The sequence below is a fragment of the Bos javanicus genome, chromosome 13 (assembly GCF_032452875.1).
Source record: "Bos javanicus breed banteng chromosome 13, ARS-OSU_banteng_1.0, whole genome shotgun sequence".
NCBI lineage: Eukaryota > Metazoa > Chordata > Mammalia > Artiodactyla > Bovidae > Bos > Bos javanicus.
In genome coordinates this window covers 21482102-21505353 of record NC_083880.1, presented here as the reverse complement: position 1 = coordinate 21505353, position 23252 = coordinate 21482102, and the positions used below count along the sequence as shown (strand labels likewise).

The 23252-nt window shown below is 40.0% G+C and overlaps 1 protein-coding gene across 2 annotated transcripts in view; it reads right to left on the bottom strand.

Annotated features, from left to right (window-relative positions):
* Positions 1 to 23252, bottom strand: part of PLXDC2 (plexin domain containing 2) — a 426407-nt gene that overhangs the window by 299895 nt on the left and 103260 nt on the right. The window lies entirely within an intron of this gene.

Below are 23252 nucleotides of genomic sequence, written 5' to 3'. Positions count from 1 at the left end.
TTTCAAACAAGTGTGATGGAGAGAAAGAAAGCAAACTTTTACCCTTTCATAGCAATGTGACTTGGCCTTTTTAGAGAGAGGGCATTTCCACAGCAGAAGAGAGTTCATTACTGAGCACAGAAGACAGAAAAGTCAAGAAGAAAACTGCTGAAGGATACTTAAAATTGAAGAATACATTCATATCAGGAAGACTGAGTGGCATATAATGGAGTGCAAGCAGAAACCATGCAGAATGCATTTTTGTTTCAGCTGGTTTTGTTTTTGAAACTTCATGGAGGATTCATCAAGTCCTTTAAGACAGAAGGGACCTAGGAACTGCTGATGGGCTACTTTAATTTAATCACCTGAAAGCATAGCTTACCAAACTATCTATTGATTTTATGTGCAAACAGGAGCAGCGAATGCTCTTAAGAACAGCCAGATAGTCATCTTTCTGCATCTTGGGCAAGTAAATTTCCCAATTCCCTTTATCAGAATCCACTGTTTCTCCATTGCATGAAGTCCTCTACTTTCAGTTCAGTTCAGTTCAGTCGCTCAGTCATGTCTGACTCTTTGTGACCCCATGAATTGCAGCACGCCGGGCCTCCCTGTCCATCACTAACCCCCAGAGTTTACTCAAACTCATGTCCATCGAGTCTGTGATGCCATCCAGCCATCTCATCCTCTGTCGTCCCCTTCTGCTCCTGCCCCCAATCCCTCCCAGCATCAGACTCCTTTCCAATGAGTCAACTCTTCGCATGAGGTGGCCAAAGTATTGGAGCTTCAGCTTTAGCATCAGTCCTTCCAATGAACACCCAGGACTGATCTCCTTTAGAATGGACTGGTTGGATCTCCTTGCAGTCCAAGGGACTCTCAAGAGTCTTCTCCAATACCACAGTTCAAAAGCATCAATTCTTTAGCGATCAGCTTTCTTCACAGTCCAACTCTCACATCCATACATGACCACCGGAAAAACCATAGCCTTGACTAGATGAACCTTTGTTGGCAAAGTAATGTCTCTGCTTTTGAATATGCTATCTAGGTTGGTCATAACTTTCCTTCCAAGGAGTAAGCGTCTTTTACTTTCATGGCTGCAATCACCATCTGCAGTGATTTTGGAGCCCCCCAAAATAAAGTCTGACATTGTTTCCACTGTTTCCCCATCTATTTCCCATGAAGTGATGGGACCAGATGCCATGATCTTAGTTTTCTGAATGTTGAGCTTTAAGTCAACTTTTTCACTCTCCTCTTTCATGTTCATCAAGAGGCTTTTTAGTTCCTCTTCACTTTCTGCCATAAGGGTGGTGTCATCTGTATATCTGAGGTTATTGATATTTCTCCTGGCAATCTTGATTCCATCTTGTGCTTCTTCCAGCCCAGCGTTTCTCATGAAGTACTCTGCATATAAGTTAAATAAGCAGGGTGACAATATACAGCCTTGACGTACTCCTTTTCCTATTTGGAACCAGTCTGTTGTTCCACGGGGTTGCAAAAGAGTCAGACACAACTTAGTGACTAAACAACAACAACCTTGGATCCCAGTGGTGGGAGAAGCAAGGTGTGTACTGCAAGATGGATAGGATCTATGAATTTCCTGGGGATGGGGTAGGGAATGTTTTTGGGGAGGGGGGAAGCACATTGACCATTGTGGGGTTGGAGGTACCAACCCTCCACACAGTGGAAAATCCTCCTATAATTTATAGCTGGCCCTCTCTATACATGGTCCCTACATACTCCATGTCTGAACCCATGGATTCAACCAACCACTGATCACTACTGAACAAAATCCACATACAAGTGGAAGCACGCTGTTCAAGCCCGTGTTGTTCAAGGGTCAACTATAGTTCAGTTTGGTAGGAGATCAAGGAAGGACAGAACAAGAAACAATTATAGAAGATTAGTATGGACAAGGCCACTTGTAGTTCCCAACTGGGTTTGTTAGGGTAGAGAGTTTTGAGCTAAAACATAATTCACACATCCACTTTAGGAGAAGTGTCCTGAAGGAAGTCTACAGGACAGGGATGGAGCTGTTGTCATTCTATTGCTCAGTCGTGTCCAACTCTTTGCAGTCCCTTGGACTGCAGCACGCCACTCTTCCCTATCCTTCACCATCTCCCAGAGTTTGCTCAAACTCATGTCCAGCGAGTCGGTGATGCCATCCAACCATCTCTTCCTCTGTCATCCCCTTCTCCTCCCACCTTCAATCTTTCCCAGCATCAGGGTCTTTTCCAACGTGTTGGCTCTTCACATCATGTGGCCAAAGTATTGGAGCTTCAGCATCAGTCCTTCAATGAATCATCAGGGTTGATTTCCTTTAGGACTGACTGGCTGGATCTCCTTGCTATTCAAGAGACTCTCAAGAGTCTTCTCTAGCACCACAGTTCAAAAGCATCTATTCTTTGGCACTCAGCCTTCTTTATGGTCCAACTCTCACATCCGTATATGACTACTGGGAAAACCATAGTTTTGACTATATGGACCTTTGTCACTAAAGTGATGTCTCTGTCTTTTAATATGCTGTCTAGGTTTGACATAGCTTTTCTCCCAAGAAGCAAGTGTCTTTTAATTTCATCCTCTTAAGATATCCCTAAAGTGACTAGCTCTTAAGCAGACCAAAAACCATCCTGAGAGTTTTCTGACTGCTTAAGTTATGACAGAAAAATGTTTTTCAAACTTATATCCATCTTTCAATATGAACAGATTATGCCTTTATGCCTACTTGTTCACTATGAAAACAATCTGCATTAAATAGCTTATTAACTCAGAAAAATCAATACATCAATATGCGAATTACCTGAGGATTCCCAGGCAATAGTTTTCTAGTCATTCTACATTAATTTAATTGAAGTAAAAATAAAATAAATTCAAGTAAATGAGGTTATACTGTGAAAATGGAATTACAGCTGTATTTTTGTTCTCTCCAATGAAGGCCTAAATAGATAAGATAGAATACATAGGGATCAGCAAAAGTCAAATATCAGATGTAGATAATAAATTATTCCATTCTATGAAATGGAAATCCTGTGAAATATCTGAATGGACATAGAATGCAAGGTGCTTTCTCCCGATTTTTTCCTTTAGATGGGACATACAATGATTACTTTAGCTGTCTATTGGTAAAGATTGGCTTAGAGGAGATTTTCATTCAAAATGTTAGTGCGAATAATAAAGGGTAAAAATTTTGTCCTCAGGAAATAGTGTGAAAGGGGCTGACAGAGAAAGTCAGTCAATATGCAAGGCTTGATCTACTTTTTCTAAGTACCGTCAAAGAAATTGCTTTAAAAGATAAGCCCATATATTTTGCTTAACTAAGTCAATTGTGCTTTTTTTACATTATTATTTGCATAACCTCTGCCTGTTCCAATGCCTACATATCCTGTTGGTTTTTCATCAGTTTCAGCTCACTGTATATCATTTGCTATAAATTACTAAACTTCTAACAGCTCAAGTCAAGCTTTTAACATGATTTAAATGCACGCTTCTGTCACCCCTCTCATACTTCCAAAAGTTAACAGCTGTCACTTTCTTTTCTGGACTCTTTGAAATTAAAAGACAATCACCAAGGCTTGAAAGAACATCATTTCATTAGTGAAACAGAATATTCACTGTCGCATTTAAAAGAAAAGAAATAGGTCACTTTCTTTTCATTCTATATCAAGGATGATTTATAGTGAAAAAATTTTAAATCATTCCTAGCAATCACTGAAAACATCGTGATTATAAACCTCTTTAAGGAAAACAATTTTAGTGTTCAAGAAATATATAAGCTTGACGGCTCTGAAACAGAAATTTTATCTTTCCCCTTCCAATCTTTCTATTTTAAGCCAAATCCAAAAGAATGCATTTTGATGCCAACACTTTCAACCTGCTGTAAGTCTGAACTGTTTTTCCAAATTGTAAATAAGAATTGTATTTTTGATAGACTTGTTCTTCTGTTTGACTGTTCAAACCAAAATACAGAAGTTCTCCTTGATTTCTCCTGCTGCCTCATCCTCCATTTCTCTACATGCTCTTCACCCTTAACTACCCAGGGTGTATGTATTCTCTCTCCTACACACAAACACACTCACAAACACATACATGGAATGCTTTAGCAAGTTCTAATGCTTCTGCCCCCAGATAAAACCTCAAATGCCTCTAATCCTCCCCCTCCCCACTCAACAGCCCTCGTCCACATCACCATCACCTGGGCCTGAGCTTCCGCAACAATTGCAATGGTCTCTGTTCTCACTGCTATATCTCTAAAATTCATTGTCTACACAGCAGTCTAAATATTTAAAACTATAAATATTTAAACTATAACTATAAATATCATCTCACATCCTTGACATTTTTCAGTGGCTCCACTTGGTTTCCAAAGTGCTAAAGAAGCTGAACACTGGCTTTGATATCAACTAAGATCAGTCTCATCCTCTTATTCATAAAAGCTCCAATGACATTTCTCTTCAGAGTACAGAAGGCTTTATTTGCCTTAGATCCTCTTTTTCTAGCTAAAGCTGGAACTTTCATATTGTCAGGTTTGGGCTCTAATGCTCTTCCCACCTTTCCTAACCACCTTAAGAAATGGGCAGTTTGACACCCCACGACACCCCATGACATGTCACCCCATGACAGTTATGACACCTAAGCTTGTCAATTTCCTTCAGAGCATTTTAACATTTGATAATACCTGGTTTACTTCTCTGCTTGTTTACCCCTATCTCCCACTAGAACACAAGCCTCATAAAGCAGAAACTTTTACTGTCCATTCTACTGCAGGATATTAAATGCCTAGTATTACGTGTTGACATGTAGTAGATGCTCAATAAATATGTGTTAAATCGGTTCAATAAATAATGCATAAATATTGCATTTGACATAGTTTTGATACATCATTCCTATTAAAATCATTTACTTTTTTCCCAAATATTGGGTTTCCAAAAAAGTTCATTTGGGTAGAACTTTTTGGCCAACCCAATACTATAGAAAATTTACATTGCAAAATTAACTAGTAGCATAAAATAAGGTCTAAAAATGATGACCACAACATCTGGAGTTCTCAATTTTAAAACAATATACAGAAACTACAGAATTCTGTGTTATACATGTAAAGTCAACTAAAAAGAGATAAGATTAAAACCTCCCCCACCCAAATCAAATAAAAAAAGAAAACCTGCCTTTAAGCTCACTGCCAATAGGCCAGACAAGAACAAGTTGGTCTAGTCTGTTTAAAATATGTCCCTATGTCTCAGAAACTTAAAGAAAGTGACAACTAGCCAATTTCTCTGTAGAATTTACTGACAGTTCAATATATTTCCAAGATTGCTGCTTTTCTAATAGGTACACAGGCAAGCAGGTCCTTTCATCCCAAGCAACCATAACAGAATGTCATATATTTAACATATTTTTCCCTGTATATTCTCTGAACCGACCGTGGAGGCAATGCTCTGATTAAGTCTGGAATTGTCTAGGGGTCTTGACTGCTAAATGGAACTTCCTGCATTTCAACTCCGATTAGTTTCATACAGTCAAAGGTTTAATTTTAGGTGAACAACTTTGGGTTTGGTTTTGAGATCCTATGGGAGAATCCACACTGTATTTATTCAATTAAAGTTGAATGAATTGAGGAGGTTGACTATCATTACTTATGTGAGGGTCATAAAAAATCAGTGTCATTTCCTGAGAAATAGCAGCCAGTCAGCTGGTGGAAAGGCTGACTTAATATGTAATCCACTGTATCTTCTAAATAACAGCTGCTGTTAAGTACTCGAGTAGGTCAAGAGAGATCTTTTGGACACTTGAGTTCTTAGATAAGTCCATTTGTAATTCAGAAATTCTTCTATTTGAGTCAGAATCTGACACTAAAGAGAATAACAAACAGACCAGTCTACAATGCCTGGAAAAGCTGACCATGAGGCAGAGGCTACCTGAAGTCATAACAGCAACCTAGAGTGTGATTTTGGCAAAGACAGAAAAAAAAAGTGTGATTTTTTAAAATATCAAAATCTATATTATTGATGAATTTAAAATCACATGAATTTTAAAATAAGATATAAATCTTGAAGCTTATTAGTCAATTAATAATTAATAATCTTCTAGCTTATTAGTCAGACCTTATATTCAGATTTCTTAAGAGTGTCAGAAACTTCCTCAACTTCCTCTTTCGTTAGGGGTATTTTAATGGAGAAAAAAATCCAGGGAAGTACAATTTTTGGAGTACTTTCAGTACGGACTTCAAAGTTCCCTGAATTAGATGAATCGATATGAACTTGTTTTTGTTTCTTTTCAATTTCAATTTAACAACAGTAGACTGTAGAAGGAACATTAATGACCACTCATCTCTCATATGACTAAAATTGGCCAAATTTGGTCATTTCTAAATTTGTAGAAAACAAATATTAAGTAAATATTTTAAATCATAACCTCTGAAGCATTTGTGTGCAGGATAGAATATCCTGCATCAGCAAATTCAGTAAACTAACTCCTTAAGTCCAAATGATAAGAAGTTATCATTGTAAGTTTCATAAGTTTCTAAGGAATCATGAAAGAGTTTGTTTTAAAAGGACAGTAACATGCAGACAAAGACGCTTATTTTACTGTAAAGATTGACAGTCTTGTTAATGAATCAATCTCTCAACAAATATTTATGCCAACAAAGGTCTGTCTAGTCAAAGCTATGGTTTTTCCAGTAGTCATGTATGGATGTGAGAGTTGGACTATAAAAAAAGCTGAGCACCAAAGAATTGATGCTTTTGAACTGTGGTGTTGGAGTATACCTTTCAGAGTCCCTTGGACTACAAGGAGATCAAATCAGTCAATTCTCAAGGAAATCAGTCCTGAATATTCATTGGAAGGACTGATGCTGAAGCTGAAACTCCAATACTTTGGCCACCTGATGCAAACAACTGACTCATTGGAAAAGACCCTGATGCTGGGAAGGATTGAAGGCAGGAAGAGAAGTGGATAACAGAGGATGAGATGCTTGGATGGCATCACTGACTTGATGGACATGAGTTTGAGCAAGCTCCAGAAGTTGGTGATGGTCAGCGAAGCCTGGTGTGCTGCAGTCCATGTGGTCACAAAGAGTCAGACAAGACTGAGCGACTGAACTGAATTAAACTGAATACTTTGTTCTGAAAGGGATGTTTCAAAGGAACTAGTTACAGAGTTGCGGGTTTTGTTCTTAATGAATCCAGGTGACTACAAGCATGAATTAATCTACAAGCCAAGGTGCTGGTGCGGGTCAAGATTGTTTGGCTAAAAACTACCAAACCAAGTTTCAGGTTCATATACTGATTTTACATTCAGGATTCACTCATGTATATTCAGTACTGAAGCAACCATTTTATAGTCTGGATATAGTAAAATCTTCTACAAGCCACTAGTGTGTGGTATTCCAATAGAGACTTTACTAGGAGTATGCCACAGCAACTAGACCTTGGGTTTATGAGATGTTTTCAATTATTTTCAAAACTATTCGTTAGCTTAAGCAGAGACTCCATTTCATTTTCCAGATTCATAATGAAAATGTCAGAATGGTGTTAAACCCAATTTTCCTATTTGGGGGTATCTGGATAAGTAAAGACAATACAAAAAATTGAGTTCCATAGCTTCAGACCAAGGTTGTTCACAGGGAGGCATAGAATTGTAGTTATCTGGGGACAAGAGGTTAAATTCAAGATATTACTAATATCCAGACAAAAGGGTTGAGAAATCTGATATGTTGAGATGGGAAAGAAGTTGTACTTGGGGTAGAGGGTGGAAATTTTAGATAAAATGGCTAGGGAAAAATGACTTTTGAAGATCCGAGGAAAAAGTTCAGATGATGTGGGCGATTGATTTCAGAGACATATCACTCCCTGACATAGTATTTATCTTATTTGTCTTGTTTATTATCTGTCTCTTACTTGTCTAATTTATTATCTTACAAGGTAAACTGCATGAGGTTGAGAATTTTTGCCTGTTTGATCACTGTTCTTCCCCGCTGCCTAACATATAGGAGGCATTCAACAAATATTTGTTAGAAAAGAAGGAGGGGAGGAATGAAGAGAGGAGAAAATACCACATTAAAGAGAGTTCGTCCTTCAATAAGTCACTTTGGTTCCCAAAAGTTGGGCTATAACAATAAGCCTGCCTATTAAATATGGTTAAAATCATCAATATGTCTTGTACAACTTAGTTTTTCTAAAAAAATGTTATTAGGTTATGACCAACAGGGCACATATACACACACATACACACACACGTATGCTAATTACTCTTTTTTCAAGTTTCTACTTTGTAGTCCAATGTGTAAGTAGTCCCACTGACAGAAAATTCTCCATTATCAAATTAAATTATAATTTTCTATTAGATAGTCACACACAAATCAGTTTATATTGAGAAATGATATTCTTTTTACATCCTAATATAAGCACCATGGGCTTCTTTTGTGGCTCAAGCTGGTAAACAATCCACCTGCAATACAGGAGACCTGGGTTCAATCCCTGGGCTGGGAAGATCCCCTGAAGAAGGGAAGGGCTACCCACTCCAGTATTCTGGCCTGGAGAATTCTATGGACTGTATAGTCCATGGGGTCACAAAGAGTTGGATACGACTGAACCACTTTAATAAGCACCATTCCTATTATTTTGGGCTTCCCAGGTGGCTCAGTGGTAAAGAATCCGCCTGCCAATGCAGGAGACACAGGTTCAGTCTCTGGGTCAGGAAGACCCCCTGGAGAAGGAAATGGCAACCCAGTCCAGTATTATTGCCTGGGAAATCCTTTGGACATGGGAGCCTGGCAGGTTATAGTCCATGGACATGAAAAAGAGTTAGACACAGCTGAGCAGGAGCACCTATTATTTTAGCCCCCTAATAGCACTCTGAAACGTCAATTTCATTTATCACATTTCAACTGAGGTTAAAGGTGAATCTCTGATTTACCCTTATTGTTCCTATTAATTGTTTTTCTCTGTGTCTAACCTCATGTGCTCCCAGAGGATATTCAGGTACTTATGCTCTGACAAGCACTGGAAAAACGACCATGTCAGTATAGCTGTTAATTCTTTCATTTCTGCATATCAGAATTTTTTCCCACTTGAATATTAAAGGTCAAATTTTCAACTAGCCTTCAAACACACAAAGAATTAGTATTTTGACATGGACAATGCTCCTGCCCAAATCAGGCTCTTCACAAATGAATAAAGGAGCATCTATTCTGTGCATTAAACTAGCTTTGCTATCTAAGTATATACTGTATGTGTGTTCCCATTTATTAAATAATAATACGACTCTTTACTCTTTAAAATATAAAAGATATACAAAGCAGAATTTTTGAAAGAGTAATAACTGTTATGTTTAAGATAGATTCTTTTGTTATTAATAGCTTTACATAAGAAAAGAGAAGTTTGGACAAGCGAAGCTTGGCTCAAAGCCACAAAAGTCCCAAGTGACAAGGGTGGAATCCACATTAGGCTGTCTCTTTCTCCAGAACTCAGAGCATTAATTGAACTAGCACACAAGGACAGAATTTCCTGATTGCAACCACAATTTTCTGTTGAAACTATCAAGCATAATTTATAGAGAAAACTTCCAGCCATAAATGGAGAAGTGGATGTAGGAACCATTGGTCACGGTGTATGAAATAGAATAGAATATCAAAATCAGTCTTAATTGAGGACATTGCGTTCTCTCTAGTCCTCCAGACACAGAGAAAATCATTCTGCAATGCCATCCTCTGCTTGCTTGCGCTAAGACCCTTGTTTATTTTCTCCATTTTCCCTTCATTAGAGTTTGAGACTGGACACCAGCAGAGGGCTGGGGCAGGAGGAAAGAGAACACGTCTCTGTCTATTTTCACCCTTACTCGAGGCCCTGATACTAATACTTTGAGCATTTGAACCCTGCAAAGGATACCTCTGGGTGCTAATTTTAATATTTAAAAAATGTATTACAAATTGTCAGTTGTGAACTTAAAAATTCATTTTACTGGAATTGCTTGAATAAGTTTATTTAGCCATTTCATCCTTGAACATTTTAAAACCCTTCCTGGGGACATGATTTCATTTATTTATTAAAATGGGTAGTATAGCCTCCAACAACATCTTATGGAACCCTTAATTTCATAAGACTCAGGTTTTTCTGGTGGCCTAGTCATAAAGAATCTGCCTGCCAATGCAGGAGATGTGGACTCAGTGCCATGTGGGGGAAGATCCCCTGGAGAAGGAAATGGCAACCTGCTTACTGATTCCACAGAGATTTAGGGACATCTTTAACAAGTATTGTACTTTCCAAATCCTTAGGGGTGGGAGATTCAAATGTGAACAAAATCTGTCCATATTTTAAAGGAGTTTAAATAAAGTAAATACAATGCCTGACTACAACAAAATTTGCAACTTGATAAAAATAAAAATGTTAGAGTTGCACCAAGAAAAAAACAGAGAAAGACATAAATTAGCCTGATGGGATCACAAAAATTTTTAAGGAGGACAGAACATTAGTGCAGGATTCAATAAAATAAGTACATTTTTTCCCCAAGTAGAATTATGGGCATAAAATTAGCAAACTATGATAGCAGTAAAGCACAAGATGTTTTTTGGAGAAAACAGTTATCTAGTTATCGGAAACTTCAGTGAGTAGGGGAAGAAAGCCAAGTTGCAGAAAACTTCAAGAAACTTGCCCAGGGACACAAAGCTCGTGTCGGCGTCAGGATTCAAGCCTGGCTGTCTGGGTTCAGAGTCTGTTTCCATAACTACTGCACTATACAACACTGTATGAGCTTTTTACTGTTGCAACAATTTAGCATTAACTTAGGAGCTGATCGGAGAAGGCAATGGCACCCCACTCCAGTACTCGTGCTTGGAAAATCCCATGGACAGAGAAGCCTGTTAGGCTGCAATCCATGGGGTCGCTAAGAGTCGGACATGACTGAGTGACTTCACTTTGACTTTTCACTTTCATGCACTGCAGAAGGAAATGGCAACCTACTCCAGTGTTCTTGCCTGGAGAATCCCAAGGACAGGGGAGCCTGGTGGGCTGCCATCTATGGGGTCACACAGAGTCGGACACGACTGAAGTGACTTAGCATAGCATAGCATAGGAGCTGATATAACACAAATTTATTATCAACAGTTATGGAGGTTAGAAATTCAAAATGGCCCCACTGGGCTAAAAATTAAGATTTCCCCAGAGCTGCATTCCTCTTGGAAGCTCTTGGGGATTGTTTGTTTCTCTGCATTACCCAGCTTCTGCAGGTCCCATCACTTCCCTTTCTTGCCTCATGACCCCCTTCCTCATCTTCCAAGCCAGAAGTCTAATTAGCATCTTCCAATCTGTCTCTCAGGCTTCTGACCCTCTCACTTATAAGACCCTTGAGATGACACTGAACACACCCTATTAATCCAGGATAAGCTTCCCACCTCAAGGTGGCTGATTAGCAAACTTAATGCCTTTCTAAACTTGCTTCTCCTTAGCTATAACATAGTCATAGGTTCAGGGGAATAGGGGGTGGACACCTCAGGAGAGGCTTTACCTTACCTACCACAAATAGGATATTATATTTGGTTAGTGCAAAGGAATGGAGTGGAAGCTGAAGATGGAAAGAAAGGTTATGGAGCTCAGCGAATGCTAATGAATCTAGGGTTCAAAGTCCGTATAGTCAAAGCTATGGTTTTTCCAGTACTCATGTATGGGTTCGAGAATTGGACCATAAAGAAGGGTGAGTGCCGAAGAATTGATGCTTTTGAATTGTGGTGCTAGAGAAGACTCTTGAGAGTCCCTTGGACTGAAAGATCAAACCAGTCCATCCTAAAGGAAATCAGTCCTGGATATTCATTGGAAGGACTGACGCTGAAGCTGAAGCTCCAATACTTTGACCACCTGATGAGAAGAGCTGACTCATTGGAAAAGACCTGATGCTGGGAAAGATTGAGGGCAGGAGGAGAAGTGGGCAGCAGAGGATGAGATGGTTAGATAGCATCACCAATTCAATGGACATAAATTTGAGCAAACTTCAGGAGACAGTGAAGGACAGGGAAGGGAAGCCTGACATGCTACAGTCCGTGAGGTCTCAAAGAGTCTGACAGGACTTAGCGACTGAACAACAGCAAGCGATGAGAGGCTCCTCCATAGCCCCTCCCACATTACTAGAGCTGCATTGTAGGAGTTAAGTCATTCAGGCAGTGGTATGTAGAATTAATTAAAGGACAAGACAATTGGAGTCAGGGGATTCAGCTGAGCTGCTTTGAGAAATTCTCTAATATACCAGGACTGATTCATGATGATGTTGACAATCTTTTCAAAGTTGAAAGCAGTCTGCCTGAGCCATCCACATCCTTAATTAGTGGGTGGAATAAATTTGAGTGGTTCATCGTATCAGGTCCAACTTGAATGAAGATTCTCTTCTGTGGTCTTGTCCAAAATTATAACAAAGGATTTTGGAAGCTGGTGTGAAAATACATTTCCAGTCCTCTGGTAACTCTTTTCAACTCAACAGGGTAGAGGATGATATAAATCTTTCATATCTGATTGGAGTGAATTTTAGGCTCTGTCACATCAACTGAAAGTGCTTTGATGGGGTTAGATGTAGGCTTTTCTCCCTCCACAAGACAGTTAATTCACCAATAACAAGAGGCAATTGAAGGGGAGAGTGGAGAAAGCAGCATCAACATATATACTATTAGATGTAAGATGGATTAGCTGGTGAGAAGTTGCTATGTAGCATGGGGAGCCCAGTCTGCAGCTCTTGATGACCTGGAAGGGTGGGATAGGGGGAGGGGAGGGAGGCTAGAGAGGGCGCGGGATATTTGTATAATCATGGCTGATTTGTATTGTTGTAGGGCAGAAATCAATGTAACAATGTAAAATTTTAAATATATATATATATATAAATTCAAGATAGAAGAAAAATAAAAATGAAACAAACCAAAGAAAAAGGCAACTGAATTTACTCGAAGCATCTAAGTGCACTTACGAAGGACAGGCAAGACGATGTGAAAAGACTATGGAGTCCTTTGCAGGTCAGGTGAACCTGAAGACAATTCAAGTCACATACAAACTGCTCACAGCTAAGGATTTCACTAGTGCTTCAAGGCTAAACGCTATCCCCCAGCTCCATCAGGACTGCGTAGGGAAAAATAAGACACCCAGGCCAAGAGAACTGAATCCAGGCCAGCGTGGCCTTGGCAAGGCTGATGGTTGGTGAGTGTTGCCAATATGGCATTCATTTCCAAACAAATTGAAGGTTTACAGGATGGGGATAATGCCTAATCACCAGCATGGCCACATGACTTCGCTCTGCTACAAACACAGTAAGATTTTTTAAATTGTTTCATCAGACTATCTTTTTGGCCACATGGACACTGACAGAAAGACAATCTCCTCAATGATGAGCCTCTCAGTACAGTCAGTAAGTCAGCAGAGGAAGCCCTAAAAGGACAAATAAGACCACAAGTATTCATGTATCTGAACAGCAATATTAATATAAAGTTCATTATGACATGCACCAATCTGAATGGTTTTTTCCAAGAAAAATTACTGAATACAGAAGTTAACAAGTAAAGAAATACATATTTCAAATCTATAATATGTAGCATATCCATGCAAATTAATATATATTCTAAAGGCTTTCATGTCAGAAGTTGGAGGAAAAACAGCTTCTTATTCTGGACCTTATTTCCATGTCTTTAAAATACATCAGCCAATGAGATGTGACAGCTTCTTAGTCGAACTATACCATCATTTCTCTATTTCTCTAGAGAATATTTATTATTACCAGGCTACAAGAAAATCCCTCTAAAGCAATTGTAACTGAATAAAAAAGAAATACTACACCTCCGAGAAAGTATATCAGACCGATTCCTGGTTTATAAGGATGTTACAGATATTTATCTTGTGATTATAATCTAAAATCCTTCAATCATTATCAAATTTACCATGGAGCTACTTCTGCATAACAGCTACCAGGGAGTTAAAAATAGCCCACAACTTTTTAGAGGAAAGGGGCAAGAGTTGATAGCCAGCTACTTTAAGGTACAAAGACCACATTCTATCAAATGTGGCAAATGATCTTTCCAGTGAACAATGCACAGCAGAAGTCTATCTCCTCCATAAAGAAACACAAATCACCTTTATGACCATCTGCTCTTCCAAGTAAACAAGTCCCTGAAATAATTCATTTTCTTCGGATGGGTCGATCAGATTTCACAGGTCTAAAGAGACAAGAGAATACTTCTCCTATTTTAAGTATTTCTTCAGATGACTGGTACTGTACAAGGGAGACAGGAAGATAGGAAAGAATAGGAAGAAAGTCCAGTGGCACAGGGAGCTTTGTTTGGTCTAATATTTTACAAAGTACAGCAATTTTTTTTTTTGCTTTAATAGATCTTGACCAGCAAAGCTATGCCCATAGCATATGGCAATGCTTATGTGCTCAACTACTCTGTGAAATAGATCTTACATAATGGCTGCCCCATTAAAATACTTTCACCCTGGCAGAGGGCAGAAGTGAGAGCTCTGTCGTCTACCTTGTTTCTGAAAGAAAGATGGCAAAGACAGAGAAATCCTTAGCATTAGAAGCTGAGAATATTCTCGGAGACCTAAAGAGATTGATTGTACAGACCAATAGAAAAACACTTAGACTCAGCAGCAATTAGGGTACATGCTTACATCAAACAATGTCCTGTTGTTATAAAACTCCTATAGCAGGAAAAATGCCCCATTACATAAGCAAGCAGCCAAGCAGGGTTAAATCTGGATTATTCAGTGGCTAAATATATAACTTGTTGGGGGGGACTCCATTCTCTGGCTGCTGCTTCCTTCTCTTTTGAAAAGTTCTCAAGCTACACTCTGAATTTTAGCCATTGTACTATTAATACATGGGCTTCCCTGGTGGCTCAGCAGGTAAAGAACCTGCATGCCAATGCATGAGGTGTGGGTTCAATTCCTGACTTGGAAAGCTCCCCTGAAGAAGGAAACAGTAACCCACTCCAGTATTTCTTGCCTGGGAAATCCCATGGACAGAGGAGCCTGGCCGGCTACAGTCCATGGGGTCCCAAAGAGTGGGACAGGACTTAGCCACTGAACATCTATCAAGTACGTAGAGATAGAAAGTAAGCCTTACTTAAAACCAAAATAGCATCTGTAAGTAATAGTATGGAAAAAAAGGAAGCTTTTTCTTTTTTTAAGGTGGAGAAATTATAATTAATGGCTAAAATACTGATTTTGAACAAACTGGGGTCGTCACTCTTCATTATAAGCATCTCCTCACTATTACCAATAAGCACTGGTTGCCTTGGCTTTTCCCCCATAAATATTTAAATTACAATTTGGTCAACTGAAAATTAAACCATATAATATATTTTGGACTGCATCTGAGAAGAAAAGATTAGACTTTTCTTTGCAGTATTTTTGGAGAATCCAATTAGGATTCATGAAAAATCATGAAAAATGTTTGAGCCATGTAAAATAGTATATAAAAAGTTACAAAATTTGCCTAACATAGAGGACATTTATGAAATCTGTTAATGGAACCTCCATAAGATAGTACTCAAAATTATTAGGGAAAACAACTACAAAATATCAGACAACGAAAATCTTGTTATTTCAGGCACAGCAGACGGTGTTGTATAATGCTACTCGGCTCGCCACATGATATTCAACAGCTTTTACCATCTGGACAATCTTTTCTTCTCGACAGCATTTCTTTTCAATAGCATTTCCAATATTTCAACGTAAGTCCATTTATTCTATCTCTGGCCTTTGGAAAAGATACAGAATGGTTGCAAAATTACTCCCATCTTTACAAAAGAGCAACCATGGCTAGTTATGAAACCTTGCCCTTCAATCAAGATAAATAGCACCGGAGTCTTTTGCTTTTTGTGCACAACTCTTCCATCACTGTGGAAACCTGTCTCTAAAACCAAAGTTCTTAACTTTTGAAATTTCAAACACAATCTAAAAAAAAAAAAAAAACGGGTTGACTGAAGAAGTGTACCTCATCTCATGAAAGGCAAAAATATACATTTGGCTAAAAGGAAATAAGAAGACCTATGTGGAACATAGTACATGCCACATAACAGGAATTCAGTAAATGAGAGTTTGGAATTCAAAGATATGAACTGGAAGGGGCGGGAGGGACAAAGATAGACAAAAGGAGATGAACCTTGGGTGTCCTTGTGCATTTCCGTGAATGAAATATAAAGTTCTTTGCAATGTTCATAGTCACAAAAGGCATTCTTCTTTCTCCCATAAAGATGTTTAAAAGGATAAACATGAATTAGGCATCATTTCAAGTAAGACTTCCATTTGACCTGGCTTTAGAGAAGATTTTTTAAAAAATTAAAAAGGAATTTCTAACAAAGATTCACAGGAGACATAACAGATGTGGGTTTGATCCCTGGGTGGGGAAGATCCCCCGGAGGAGGGCATGGCAGCCCACCCCAGTATTCTTGCCTGGAGAATCCCCATGGACAGAGGAGCCTGGTGGGCTACAGTCCATGGGGTCACGAAGTGTCAGACATGACTGAAGCGACTTAGCATGTGGTGTGCTATGACGTAACCCGGTACAGCTGGCTCCCTGGAATGACTAGAACCCAGAACTGGAAAACCAGCCAGGCTCCAGCAAAATTCTCTGCCTATAATTTTCCACAGAGCAGCTTCCTCTGCTCTCAGAGCTATGCAATGCCACCTGTGGGTGCCAGCATTCACTGAGACAGTGCAGGAATCAGAGTTTAACTTTCTGTCACAGTTCTCAGTTCCAGGGGGCGTGGCACTGACTAGCCCATCTCCATTCAGGCTTCCACACTCGGTCTGTGCAGCAGCTCAGGGGCCCACCGGTCATCACTGCTACAGTTCAGGGGCAGACACTGGGGTTGACCATCAGAGTACATGCGTGACACCTGAGAGGGACACATTATCTCCCCAAAGGGAGAATACAGAGCAGACACGTGCAGTGCTGCCTTTATAAATTCCAATTACTTTGAAACATACTTTCAGGGAAGTGTCTTTGAAAGCTCCCATATCTAGGGATCAAGAGCATTTATTCTTGAAATAAAATGAAACAGAGGCATGAGGAATCCTGTTAGGGATTAAGAGCCCTGTTCTTCCACAGCATAGCTTTGTCAGTTAGATCAAACCCAATTTGAGTTCTGCTTTTATTAGTTTATTTACCTGTAGAAGTAGAGCACTGAATTTCTTGCTCTGAAATTCTTTAGGTCTAGAAATAAATGATTCTAGCACTCTATTTCTGGAGAAGGAAATGGCAACCCACTCCAGTGTTCTTGCCTGGAGAATCCCAGGGACAGGGGAGCCCAGTGGGCTACCATCTATGGGGTCGCACAGAGTCGGACACGACTGAAGCGACTTAGCAGCAGCAGCAGCACTCTATTTCATAATGTAATACCAGATCCTGAATCCACAAGACAACTTTTGAAGTGTTAATCACCCCACATCCCAGACAGATCTCAGATTAGAAATATTCAATGATTACAATTTGAGAATTTGAAAAGTTATTAACAACTGCTCTTTGAGAGAATTTCTTCAAGCATTTAATTATACTGCCTCAAAAAAAAAAAATTCTTGTTAAATTTCCAAGTACCAAAATGTCTCATTCTTTTATTAAGCTATAAGGGCAACAGGTGATTGGGACATGCTTTTTATCTATTGTTCAAGGAGGCAATAATGTGTGTGTGTGTGTTTTTTTTTCCATATTTCAGTTGAAGAGCTCAAAGTGAAAGTAAAATTGTTAGTTGCTTAGTCATTTCCTACTCCCTGCAATCCCATGGACTGTAGCCCACCAGGCACCTATGTTCACGGAATTCCCCAGGGAAGAATACTGGAGTGGGTAGCCATTTCCTTCTCCAGGGGATCTTCTCGACCCAGGGATAGAGTCTGGGTTTCCTGCACTGCAGGCAACTTCTTTACCATCTGAGTAACCAGGGAAGCCCATAGAACTCAAGCACTTCACAACTCTTGACTAAAGGTACTAGTATGCTTTCTCTGCAGATGATGAAACACAATGAAGCTAATCAGAGAATCAAAAAAGCCAAGCAATTCTGAGAACCAATTTAATCTGTCTACTCTTAAAAAAAGCAACTATTGGGCAGAGAAATGGGGTGAAGGAGGAGACCCAACCAACAGAGATGCTCTTTCCTTCTTCCACACAGGTTTAAACACTAGTAAGATCTTAAATTCAACTCTATTGACTGAAGAAAATTAAAATGCTATAAAAATTTAATTATTTCCAGAAAGCTACCTTAGAAATGGTTGAGCATCCAAAAATATCGAGGTTTTTCTTTTACACAATTAAATAAACTTTTATAGTGAAGAAATGTATTTGTACATACCCAACAGGTCTTCCCTGTAGCTCAAATGGTAAAGAATCTGTCTGCAACGCGGAAGACCCAGGTTCAATTCCTGGGTCGAGAAGATTCCTTGCAGAAGGGAATGATAAGCCACTCCAGTATTTTTGCCTGGAGAATCCCATGGACAGAGGAGCCTGGCGGGCTAGAGACCATGGGGTCACAAAGAGTCGGACACAACTGAGTGACTAACATTACAACTACTAAGGGATATTCAATGAGTATACCTGTCTTGTAAAATTCAAGTAAGAAAAAAAAATCTTATTCCTTTACTATCCAATTAATTGAGGCCAAAATTTAGATTCATTTTAAAGGGATAAATCATACAGATGATTTCTTAGTTCTATATATCATTTTTAAAATTAGTGTGTATTTAAAACTCATGACTTCCTAGCACTTTATTTTTACTAAAAAGCTTAACAGTGTCACTCGATAAATCCTTGAGTCACAACACATTTTCTTGTTATGTTGGAAAAACCATGTCCCGCAAGCTAATTTGATGAAATTTAACTTCATGGAGAAACTCTGACCTGGGGTTGACCTTGATTGACAGGAACGGATGTTTTGTCTCATTAATTTATACAGTTCCCAAACAGATATCCCAGAGGGGACATTCAAATGTGTTAGTTGGTTAATTTGTTTTATTCAACAGACTTGTACCTGAGTCTCTTGGGTTTCCTGCATTGGCAGGTGGATTCTTTACGAATGTGCCACCTGGAAGCCCATATATGTATGTGCGTGTGTGTGTGTGTGTGTGTGTAAAAATCTTACTGCCACTACCGTAGTTAGAAACCTCGCTACTTCCTGGGAGCCTACATCATTACTTACAATACTACACTATTGTAACAGACTTCTCACAGGATGTCTGCATTTTATTTCTTCCTACTCTAATTTATTCTGAGAACACATGCCAGCTGAACCCTCCCATGACCTGAGAGTCAAGCTTCAGTTACTTCTGGTTGCCTACCCCGCTCAGGTCCATCTCTGCAGTTCTATTTCCAGGTCACCCACAACTTGGTCTCCCTATATTTCCATCTCCCTGTAGAACCAGGTAACTGAAAATCTTGTGTGTGAGAGATCAGACTCCTGCCCTAGGAACTATTTAATGCTTGTGCCTGAGTTAGAGCCTTGAGCTTCCCAGCTGTGTGACTGGCATCTGGCAACGTAAGATAAGCTACACCTGCTATATTTAATGTATTGCAACGTTGTAAGAATAGGTATGGCATTTGCAAATCAGGAAGGCTAGTGATGCCACCACATGAACAGAGGTTTTGAGTTTTTATAACCATTGAGAAATCAAATGCAAAAGCCATCCAGGGCAGAAAGAAATGTGTTAGCCACTGCTTATGCTGGGCCGAAAGCCGCAATTACAATCTGTGCCCACAAAGCCAATGCCACACCCATAGAAGTGTGTTAAACACTCTCCCAAAGGTGTTCTGGAGATAATCAGTTAAAAGAACTAGTTCCTGGCTTGTTCTCAAATGTCAATTTAACCAGGAGCCCTTCTTCAACCAGAAATTCTTGTTAGATGTGCCTACCCAGGGATGGCAGACCCTGCTATGAGGCGTGACAATAAGCCCACGTTATTACCTTCTTGGGTTTCCCTGTTTTTCTGGCTTACATTCCAGCTACCTGTTTGTATCCCAGCAGAGTTATGGTGAGATGGTATGAAGAAGCCTCTGTGCTCATGAAACTCGCAACTCAATAAGAGAGGCAGATAAACCAGCAATCGATTAAAACACAATGGGACACACGTTATAACAAATGTTAAGCTCAAATGACCATAGGGACACAGATGAGGGTACAATTCATCTGCTGTGGATGCGATAGGAAGGTGGGTTGGAAAAAAGTCGAGAGTGAGGAGGTATCATGGAAACTGGCCCTTACAGATTAGGTGGAAATGACATGAGAAGATGCATCAGCATGACCAGAGGCCCTGGAGTATGCTGAGCAGATAATGGAGATGAGGGATTGGGACAATACATGACTTGGTGAAAGGGATGATGCCCAACTTGTGGGCACTGGGAACTATTAACATTAGCAAAACTATTCCAGTATTCTGGGAACTATCAACAAATAGATACGTGTCAAACTTTGGAAAAGGCAAACTTAATGACAGTTGTGGAGGACGGGCTAAAGGTGCAGAGGACCAGAGGACATTAGCCAATTCTAGGTATAAAAAGCTGAGTCAGGTGTACATCTCAATGTAACTGGAGACTGGGGCGGGGGGCAAGTGTCAGAGACGTTTCCAACGTCATCAAGAACATCAAAGATCCAAAATTAGAACATAGAAAGTGCTAAGATGAACTCTCACAATCTGCTAATATCCAGAAATATTTCAGAATATGATCATCATTTTGGGATGAAACAGGTAATAGCAGCACATTGTGGACAGAGGAGCCTGGTGGGCTGCTGTCCATAGGGTCACATACAGTCAGACACGACTGAAGTGACTTAGCATGCATGCATGCATTGGAGAAGGAAATGGCAACCCACTCCTGTATCCTTGCCTGGAGAATCCCAGGGATGCGGGAGCCTGGTGGGCTGCCATCTATGGGGTCGCACAGAGTCGGACACGACTGAAGTGACTTAGTAGCAGCATAAAAGACACTAAGCATGTTATATACATTATCTCTGGGTGTTTCCATAATCCCATTACAAATGAAGAAACAAAAGCTAGGAGACATGAAGTGAATTGTCACTAACACCCTATTCTTTCACATTCCAAAGCAAATGGGGAGTAGGGGATGGCATGTTTTGTAGCATTTGCCAGTTTCCATGGTGTAAATATTCCACTGAAGTCACTGATTGCTGAGCTGGGAAGAGATGCGCATAGCTGGTCCTCAGGAGCTAGTGTGAGCTGGCCCCAGTGCACCACTGGATTGATCTCACAAACATACCAGCAGGCATTTATGTAAAGCAGAGGCTGGCAAACTGCAGCCACACACAAATTCAGCCAACATCTGTTTTTGTAAATAAAGCTTTGTTGGAACACAGCCATCCCCAAATGTCTATGTATTGCCTGTGGCTATTTTCACATTGCAATGGCAGAGCTGGATAGTTGCAGTGGAGACTTGATGCCCCCCAAGCCTAAAATATTTGTTGTCTGGCTCATTAGAGAAAATACTTGCCAACTAATGATATAAGTGTAAAACAGGCAAAACCAATTTATACGATGACAAGTCAGAGTAGAGGAGACCTCAAGAGAGATGAAGTGGGGAAAAGTGATCAAAAAAAGCACACAGTACTTCTGGGGTACTAGGAATGTTCTATTTTATCATCAGGGTGCTGGTTCCCTAGTAAGAAGATATCATGCTTACAATTAGAATATGTGCATTTTTATATATGCAAATTATACTTCCATACATAAAAACGTTTTTTAAAAAAGAGCAAGATGTTCTGAGAACAAATTTAAAAATTTTTTTTAAACTTCTTTATTTATATCAGAAGGGAATTAACACATACTTGTCTGTTTCATTTACAACAGATTCTGATGAATTCGATATGTATCCATAATAGCAATAAAGGCATCTATCTATCGGGTGTTATTCTGCCAAAACTTTCAATAGTTTACACTAGTCTTTTCCCATCTCTACTGCCCTGGCAGAGTTTTCATGGTTCTGTCTCCACAGTTAGTGCTTTCAGAGTTTTCATGGTTCTGTCTCCACAGTTAGTGCTTTCAGAATGTGAATTCGTTTGAATAGCACTCACACCAAAAGGCTGTCTATGGGCTCAGTGCACATCCTTGGGGAGTGACTCTTCACTGTTGTGATTATCATGAACTGGACTCAAAAAAAAGCAGGAGGCAGATCAATCATGTCAATGCTAACCCCCTGTTAAGTGGCTGGGCTAAGAGAAAGAGATGCCTGGCTATGGCCGATCATCGGTGGGAACAGCCCAGATGTGTGCACTGGAGCCAGAGGAGCAGCCATGGCCAAGTCTGGGCTCCCACGGGAGATTCTTGAACATGTGCACCTCCCGTGACCAACCCAGAGAACCCACATCTCCCTCTGAGATGAAATGAGAGGAGCCGCAGCTCTCGCTGCCTTGGCTCTTCCTCCTGCCAGGTGCCAGCTTGGCCACTTTCCAGATGGGAGAGGATACTCCTCCAGCGCCAGGCCACAACACCTGTCAGCTGTCAGGGCATTGTGTGCTCTGGCTGCAGCAGCCAGCCAGCCTGTTACCTGATGGTGATCACACACAGAGGCACCGGGTGCTGGTGAAGCCTGCGGGGAGACCATCAAGACAGCAAAAGCGCCTTAGGTTCCCTCTGTCAGCATCTACCACCCGTGACTCTAAGGCCAGCCCCGATCACAAAGAAGTATGTGTTGAAGACGCTGTTGTTTAGTGGCTAAGTTGTGTCTGACTCTTTTACGACCCATGGACTGTAGACTGCCAGGCTTCTCTCCAGGCAAAAATACTGGAGTGGGTTGCCATTTCCTTCTTCCAAGGGATATTCCTGACCCAGGGATCAAACTCATGTCTCCTGCATTGGCAGGTGGATTCTTTACCACTGAAGACGAGAAGAGGCCAAAAACCCTAACAGTGACTTGTTTACATAACCATGATTTTTTCAAAACTTTCTCTACTAAATCTTCAGTGGGACCCTATTTCCTCTTTCCGGAAATGGAGCAGCCCTGAGGCAATACTGAGGCCAACACTGCTGCTGAAATACTCTTGACTTTATGAATCAACGAGAGAGGGTTTTCTTAGGAAATTTTTCTTTAAAGGAAACCATTGATCAGGATGGAGGGCACATATTTACACCTATGGCTGATAGGTATACATATCATCACACACAAAAACCATCACAATATTGTGAAGTTATTATTTGCCAACTAAAATAACTAAATAAATTTAAAAAATAAAGTACACACTAGGCAACAAAGGTTTACTGTATAGCACAGGAAACTATAGTCAATTTCTTGTAATAACCTATAATGGAAAGTAATTTTTA